Source organism: Linepithema humile, chromosome 3 (genome assembly GCF_040581485.1).
Source record: "Linepithema humile isolate Giens D197 chromosome 3, Lhum_UNIL_v1.0, whole genome shotgun sequence".
Classification (NCBI taxonomy): domain Eukaryota; kingdom Metazoa; phylum Arthropoda; class Insecta; order Hymenoptera; family Formicidae; genus Linepithema; species Linepithema humile.
In genome coordinates this window covers 18,732,193-18,740,374 of record NC_090130.1, presented here as the reverse complement: position 1 = coordinate 18,740,374, position 8,182 = coordinate 18,732,193, and the positions used below count along the sequence as shown (strand labels likewise).

Sequence of the window (8,182 nt, the reverse complement as noted above, 5' to 3'; positions counted from 1 at the left end):
TTCTGGTTCTTTAAGAAAAGGCCAGTCTACTAAGATTTGTTCAATGTTTCTCAACTTTTCATTAATGACGCCTCGTTGAGTTGGGTACGTTTCTGTCATCAATTGGCCTACTTCTTTTGTATCTCTTTCTACAACAGCAAATAGTTCTATTAATCGAAGACGTTTTTCTTCCTGTGACTTTGGATCTTCCGTAGAAGGTAATCTAGGTGCATATTCAACGCAGCCATATTCATCCTGACGCCGTAATATGGCAGCTTCTTTTCTTCTCTCTTCTTGATCAGTATCATCGCTATCTGGACTTAATGCTCTTTTAGTACGACTTTTTGTATGTTTCATATATTGAACGCAATTATATATTTGCATTCTCAAAGTTTCAACGCCACTGCCCCACTGTTGGTTATCAATTGTGTCTTTAAAAGTTTGCGGATATGTCTCACAAATATTTTTTGCTATTTCTTCAGATACTCCTCTTGATGTCTGTTGAAGCACATTTATCATATAATCTGCGACAACTCGATTTATTGCTTGCCTTTGTGCAGGCAATAATTTTTCTCCTCTTTGGCAAGTAGTAATTATTGTGTCAGATATTTTGTCCCACACGTCTTCTTTCATGTTTAGGACGTACTGTTTCTTAGACGAGTTACTTGACATCGACAATGTTGAAGTACTTGGAGATGCTAGAATAAATATAGAAATTAAAATATAAAGAAAAAAAGCAAAAACAATGAATTCATGATATTTTAAAAGTGTAAAGTGTGTGTGTTGTTAAGTTGATTCGATATTATGTGTAAAATTTATGTTAATCAGTTAAAGTTGAGCAAATAATTTTTGTATAATGTAAAATTTTATTGAATATAATCACACGTGCTTTTTGTATTGATTACTAGCGCTGACTAATCGATCGAATCGATGACGACGAGAGAGTGCTCTCTCAGTTTCAACTTAAAAACTAATATACAACATAAAACTTAAGCATTATATCTATCACATGTATGCGCTTTCACACAAGAAAATCAAATGTGCTTGACTTACGTTAACAATCAGTACCCAAATTATTTGAAAAACAAAGAATGGTTTGAGACATACTTTTTCACAAAATAAATTTGTTTACCGCCTTACTTTCACTTATTTACATCTAACTTTTGAATATGTACTATATATACAAATGAAAAGTGGAATTAAAAGAATCAATGTATTGAAATATTGAACATTTTATATGAATTACCTGGCAAATTTTTTGAAGTTGTTACATTTAAGACATTTTGATCATTTTTTCTTTCTGCGAGTATATCTTTCCAATTTTTGTTTTCACTCAAAACGGTTAATAGTATGGGCGTGGTGCTTAATTGTGATAACTGAATTAAGATCTCATCGTCATCAATTTCTGTTCCATCTTCCTGTAACGCTAACTGTATAAAGTGAATAAAAAAATATTGTATCAATTTTTCTACACTTAATTCAAGATGGGACATCCAGCTAGATCACCAAAAAAATAGGGGAATTTTTTTCATAATAATTATTTATTTTATTTATTTATTAGATTGGAGGTTTTCATTCAATTATACATGTATTGATACATGTATATAATCATTTTTGTATTACAATTTCATTCACATTAATCTGTTATTATAGTTGACGTTAACCAACTTTATTTCGCTGACTGATGGGGGCTACGATATTTCGAAAACGACTCAGTTTTCTCTTATTCACAATGCCAGGTTTCATGTTTTGAATATTGAACAGAATAGTGATCGTTTGAAGTTCTAAGGTTCGACAGTTTTCAATTTTTTTGATAATTTTAAATGATCACCATTTTGTTGTGTGTGTGTGTGTGTGTGTGTGTGTGTGTGTGTGTGTGTGTGTGTGTGTGTGTGTGTGTGTGTTACAATATTTTTTAAAAACCTGGCATCATCCACAAGAGGAAAAACTATCTAAGAACATATTGCCTCGAAATTTGAAGTAAATCGATCGAGTCATTTTCAAGATATCATGACCCCCGTCAGCGAAAAAGATGGAATTCTTAATACAGTTATAAAATTAATAATTGAAATGATAAATTTACCGTATAAACTTCACCAGCAGGAAGATTCAATTTCTTAATAGCAATTTCAATTATTTGTGAAATACTTTCAGCATTTACCATTACTTTTTTGGAACCAGGTGACTCAATTTTAAATAAAGGCATCGTGAAAGCTGAAAAAAGTATTTATTAATTTATAACATATCCATTCATAATGTTTACATATACGTATGAATCCCTGCTTAAAATGATAGATAGGAAATGATAGAAAATTCTGGCTTTCCTTTCCAATGGTGATTTTGAATCCCTTATTTCGTAACGCACTTACGAATTTTTACATAGGTGGCTTTAATTCAACTCTAACTGTCCCTATAATTTATCCTTATGATAATTAATATGTTATACAATAATATATACAAATAATGTAAAACATTTTTATACGTGTATATATGTGACTCTATGTTGTTTTATATATGTATGTATGTGATATTATGTTACTTTATATACGTGTATATGTAATTCTATATTACTTTATATAAGTGTGTATATGTGATTCTATATTACTTTATATACGTGTTTGTATGTGATTCTATGTTATTTTATATACGTATATATGTAATTCTATATTACTTTATATATGTGTGTGTATGTGAGTCTATATTACTTTATAAACGTGTTTGTATGTGATTCTATATATGTGTGTATGTGATATGTTACTTTACATACCTGTGTATGTAACTCTATGTTACTTTATATACATGTATATGTAATTCTATATTACTTTATATATGTATGTGTATATGATTCTATATTACTTTATATATATATATATATATATATATATATATATATATATATAATATATATATATATACACATATTTAAAACTGTCTTAATATATAAACCAATTATAAAGTCGAATTAGCATCTAAAGACGATAAGATAGTCATCAAATAAGAACGGCCTATATCTAGAGACTATCTATATATAGAAGGCACAATAATACACGATATAAAGCAAGAACAACTAATATGGCCTGATATCGAGAATAGAGAATGATAAACTACTTAAGCAAGTAATGGAGTGGACCAATAGGATAAGAAAAGAGAAAAAAACCTAAGTAAACAGATGGAGAAAATAAAAAAAATTAATAAGTAAAAGGAAGGGACAATTGGAATAAATAGAGATTAGGTATTGTACAACATTGTAAGACGAATTATTGCATAAACCAAAAAATATATATTTATAATTATAAAGTTTTTAAACAAGATGAGATTTATGACATATTAAATTATATATATATATATATTGCATATACATATATGAAACACATTAATAACATTTATAAATGTTAATTTGTAGTTTATCTTTCAGAACATAAAAATTATATTTTTGATGTGTAACAAAAATAAAAAAATACAAATCAGAAAATTGGAAGTAATAAAATACAAAAAAAAATGTTTTATCTTGAAAAATACTTGACAGCAAACATTATAAAAAATGCGAATTACTAAATTGGTAATATATTGAAGAAAAGTCTTATAATATTTAATCTGAATTGTTGTCATGTATACTATTTCGACTAGTGTCAGTAATATCATGTATTGTTGAACTAACTATACTACTTTCTTCTTCATCATTCTCTTTGTCAGAAAATGTTACATTATTACATTCGTTATTCTTACCATCTGATAATGATGTTTCAAACAATGGTCCATGTTCTTTCGAAGAATTGTTCATTTCAGTTACTGAAAGAGAACTAGATGCGTTGGAATTATCGTTATTTGGCACACTACTATCATTTGGATCGTTACTAATGTTTTCAAAATTATTCATAACTTCACACACTTGTGCAGAAACAACCTTTTTATGTTGTGCTTTATTTCGATTTGGTGGATTATTAAGTTCATAAATCTTATGTGCTATGTGAGTTCCAATTTGTTATGCCTCATAGTCTGCTGTTATTTCGTCTTGGCCTCTCTCAGACATTGCATAATGTTTTACAGCAGCTACAAACAATAAGAAAATTTTTTTGTACAATAAGAAATATGCAATAAGCTGTTTGAAGTTTTTGTAACAACAAATTACCTCTTAAGGCTTGTAACTTAGTAGAATCTAGTGCTGGTCTAGCTGTCTCTTGTGTTTTATTTTTATTTCTATTAGATCTAGCACCAGTTACTGAACTTTCTTTAAGAGTTTTAATGCCAAAAACTGCGATAGCCAAATTTTTCACAAACTGTGGCATTGTTTTTGAAATTACACATACTGCATCATATTGACGTGCACATATATATACTCCATAACCAAGATGAATCTATAAGTAGAGCAAAAATTATGAATCGATTCAGGAAATTCTTGAAAATAGAATTAGCATATCTACCTCGTTACGCTCAATATTCCTATAACCTACAGGAAGATCTCCAACTCGGTCTTCATGTTTCATAGGATGTCTTTTAAAATATTCGGACATTAAGTCTGTTAAATAATAATAAATTATTATTTAAAAAATTTATATAAATGTATATATAATTTTGGATTAATTGCGTTCTTTACTCAGCAAAATAAGAAACAATTTTTATAGTGGATGACATCTTTTATATATTGATAAAATTCTAAGTGTTGTGTAAAGGACACCTTTACATTTGTGTACTAGGCCCAAAACACATAATAAATACAGTGCGCTATTTATGACTAGCAAAAATATGTAAAGATATATAAATATTAAGCTATATGTTTTAATACAACATTTAGAATTTTATTAGTATATAAAAAAGTCATATAATGTTAGGAAATTTGCTACTTATTTTGCTGGATAGAAAACGAAATTAACCCGGAATTCTAATAGTAATAAAGTAAACATTATAATTAAAATTTAGTGCAATTAATAAGCATTTTTGAAAACCAACATATTTTAAACACATTAATTATAAACGGTTCCTGTAAATAATATCAATAATGGATTAAAATATTTTTGTTTTTTTTAATATAAACTAAAAGATATATGCTTACATTTATCTCATTCTGTTTTTGATTCTTAATATCTTCTTTAGATGGCATTCCTTTTTTTTCCAAAACATTCACAAAAGTGTTCAATTTTTGGTTTTTTAACTTGGCTGTTTTCATATTATTGTTTCCATTTTCAATACTTGATGTAAAATTATTGGTATTATCTTTTTTTACTAATTGTACATTTAGCTTCCTAATTTTTGCAGTAACTTTATTCTTCATATCCTCTCCCTTTAAATTTTAATAAAAGTTCGTATTTAATTTTTGTTGATTTGAAAAGTAAAGGACCACGCACTTTTCTTAGGGAAAAATGAGTTTCATACAAATTGGCTGAAACTCTGGCAAAAGATAGCTCAAAATATGCTGATGGAAAGTTGTCATTGTTAAGTCAATCCTATGTGTCATTTCCGACTTATCAAGGTTGGAGCAGTATTTCTTGTTGATTTGTTTCCAATATTCCACATACATTAGATAACTTCATCAAAAAAAGAAAATCAACCTGATACTAAATTGCTTTTAGATAGATATTCCGTTATAAATAAAGAACAATTTTCATAAAAAATTAGAAACAAATTGACAAGAAACAATAGCTTTCCCCTGGAAGAAATCAATATTAATCCACACTTTAAGACACGTATTAATAATTGTTGCCAGAAATTCATATGTTAAGTGAAATTTGAATTTAAAATTAAATGTTTTGATTTTTTTATTCAGTTGTGTGAATCGTGATTGACATTATATTGATAATCGTAATTCAACTGCAAATTTACATCTAACTTTCAATTTTAATCTGAGCGTCTCGTTTGCAACGAGTTTCAATCAACAACTATTAAAACGAATTAAAAAAATTAAGTTCAACGGTTACTGATAAAAAAGACTTACGTCATCTCCACGGTCAAGGTCAGATTCAGTATCAACTTCGGTTGCTGAAATACATAAACTAAAAGGCAAAAACTCTACTCTTCTGGATTGTATTTTTTCATCCACTGCTTCTTTACTTTCTGTCGTACGATAAGAAAATATATTATTAATACAATATAATTTTTTGCTTTTTGTTAAGACATAAAGCTTACTTTTATGAAAAAAATGCAAACTTCTAAAGAACATCGTAGGAACATTCTTAACATTTTCTGGGCAGCAATCATATATGTTTTTTCCCCCTTACTATTAATTTGTAAAATGTTTCATCGATAATGTTACGTCCTGATCAGACTTCACGATTCTTTTCTTTTATTTAAATACCAGACCTAGTAAACACGGGACCAACAAAAAACTTTTAAAGAATATTATAACGCCAGAGCTGTTTTTCTCACGAGACACCATGAGCTCGAACTTTCTTACAGAGAAAAATAGCAAGGGGGATAGATATTTGAAAATACCTTGGTCGGTCAGCGTGCCTATCGTCGTCAGAAAAATCATAAAAGTCAAAACTTGCGGTAACCGGAGTCTTTAGTCGACTCCAGATGTTTAAAGTAGGAAATAAAAACTGGCACTAGCTAGCCATATACTTGGATTCTGCCTACGGGAACCCTAATAGATAGGATTTTACCGAGTGACGATCGGGTAATGACCACAGTCGCACGCCTAGAAGGCATGACACCTGATACGGTGCACGTGTTCAGTAGGTCCGGGAAACCGAGATGCATTAATCGCACTCTCCACGCGACCCCAGGGCCACGCGACAGTCGTAAACTGTCAAATTTATTAGATCAGTGACCCAAGGCCTCGCGAACTCATATACCGATTCTCAACCCTCCAATCCGAAAGCCGGGAATCGGGGCAAGCACCTCTATAGACCACCCTTCATTCCGTCGTACGGTCTAAAGACTACGCCCACCTAGATCTTAAGACACTGAGATGCACCCCACCTATACTAATTAACACCAACCGGGTTACGCCACCTCAAAAACCTACCCCCATCGCATATGGACCCGAAACGACGCTATTCCTTATTCGTTAGGGCCCCTTTTCTTCCTACCCCCATTCCAAGTAACTTAATTACCTAAACCTAATCCTATTAGTTAAAAATGACGCCATCCTCCCCCACATTAAAAATCTTCTCACAAGACTAATTCCTATTCGATCCCCGCTTCAAAAACCTAAGATTTTCCAAATGGATCCACCCCAAGGAAAGGGTATAAAAACCCGTGTTTTGGTGGCTCCAAGCGCAATTATACCCAATCAATCACACACAGTTTTTCAAGCAGTTTGCGCAGTTATTCCGTTTAGCTCAGTTTCTCGAAACAGTTTTTCGAGTAGTTCGGGGGCGCGAATCAAAGAGTAAAATCAGTTGATACTTTGTCGCGACCATCTCGTGGTGCATCTCAAATAGAAGGCCCATCACCTTGACGACACCATCCCGCAGTAGGGTGCCCACTCGTTTACAAAAGGGTCCGACGCCTATACAACACCTTCCCTCAACGGGGCGCCTGCTCAGAACCACCGAACATATTCAACGCGATCCGAAACTACTCTGCAACGAGTAAGTCAGTTCATTTCTCTTTATTTTATTATTTCTTCTGTCCTCCCTCCGGAAAAATAATCCACATACACACACACACACACACACATTTGTAAAGAATACACAAATAAAATTATTAGCACCTGCAATTAAGAATTAAGTTTTGTATCCTAATTATAAATTCAATCAAATTAAAATGTTGTCTTTAATAAATTAAACTTTTGTTCTTTTTCATTTAACCACACCCTCCTCGTTCGTCACCCCCCTCACACCTTCCCTCTCAAATTGCGCACAAAGGTTCCGCCCCGGGTAATAGGGATTCAATTCCTTGACCCAAAAAGGGGACCACGAGCGGTTGACTTGTTGACGGAGTAAAAACGACTCTTCCAGTCGCTGACCCGTCGCAAGTCCTAAACGTGCCGCTCGGCTCGTGCGGTCAGGTCCGTTTACGTCGATCGCCGAGCCCAACGAAAAAATTCTACATCTATCAGGACGTAACAGACTTGATAGAAAGAATAAAAATTGGGGGCTCGTCCGGGATGAAAAGTGCAATTTTTGAGAGGTAGGAATGACAACGAGGTCTAACTCCGATAAAGATAAAATAGAAGAACAATTTAATGCCGCAATAAAAAGCAAAAAGAAAACTAAATCAGACACATTAGATACACTTTACACATCCACTCCAGCAGCCTCCT

At 31.8% G+C, this 8,182-nt stretch overlaps 1 long non-coding RNA gene across 1 annotated transcript; it reads right to left on the bottom strand.

Moving 5' to 3' along the window:
* Positions 1–3,875: 3,875 nt before the first annotated feature.
* On the bottom strand, positions 3,876–4,545 carry LOC136998795 (uncharacterized). The gene is made up of 3 exons (XR_010889334.1): positions 4,401–4,545; positions 4,109–4,334; positions 3,876–4,029 (listed from the first exon to the last, which is right to left on the bottom strand). It is a non-coding gene; the product is annotated as an uncharacterized lncRNA (long non-coding RNA).
* Between the last annotated feature and the right edge of the window lie 3,637 nt (positions 4,546–8,182).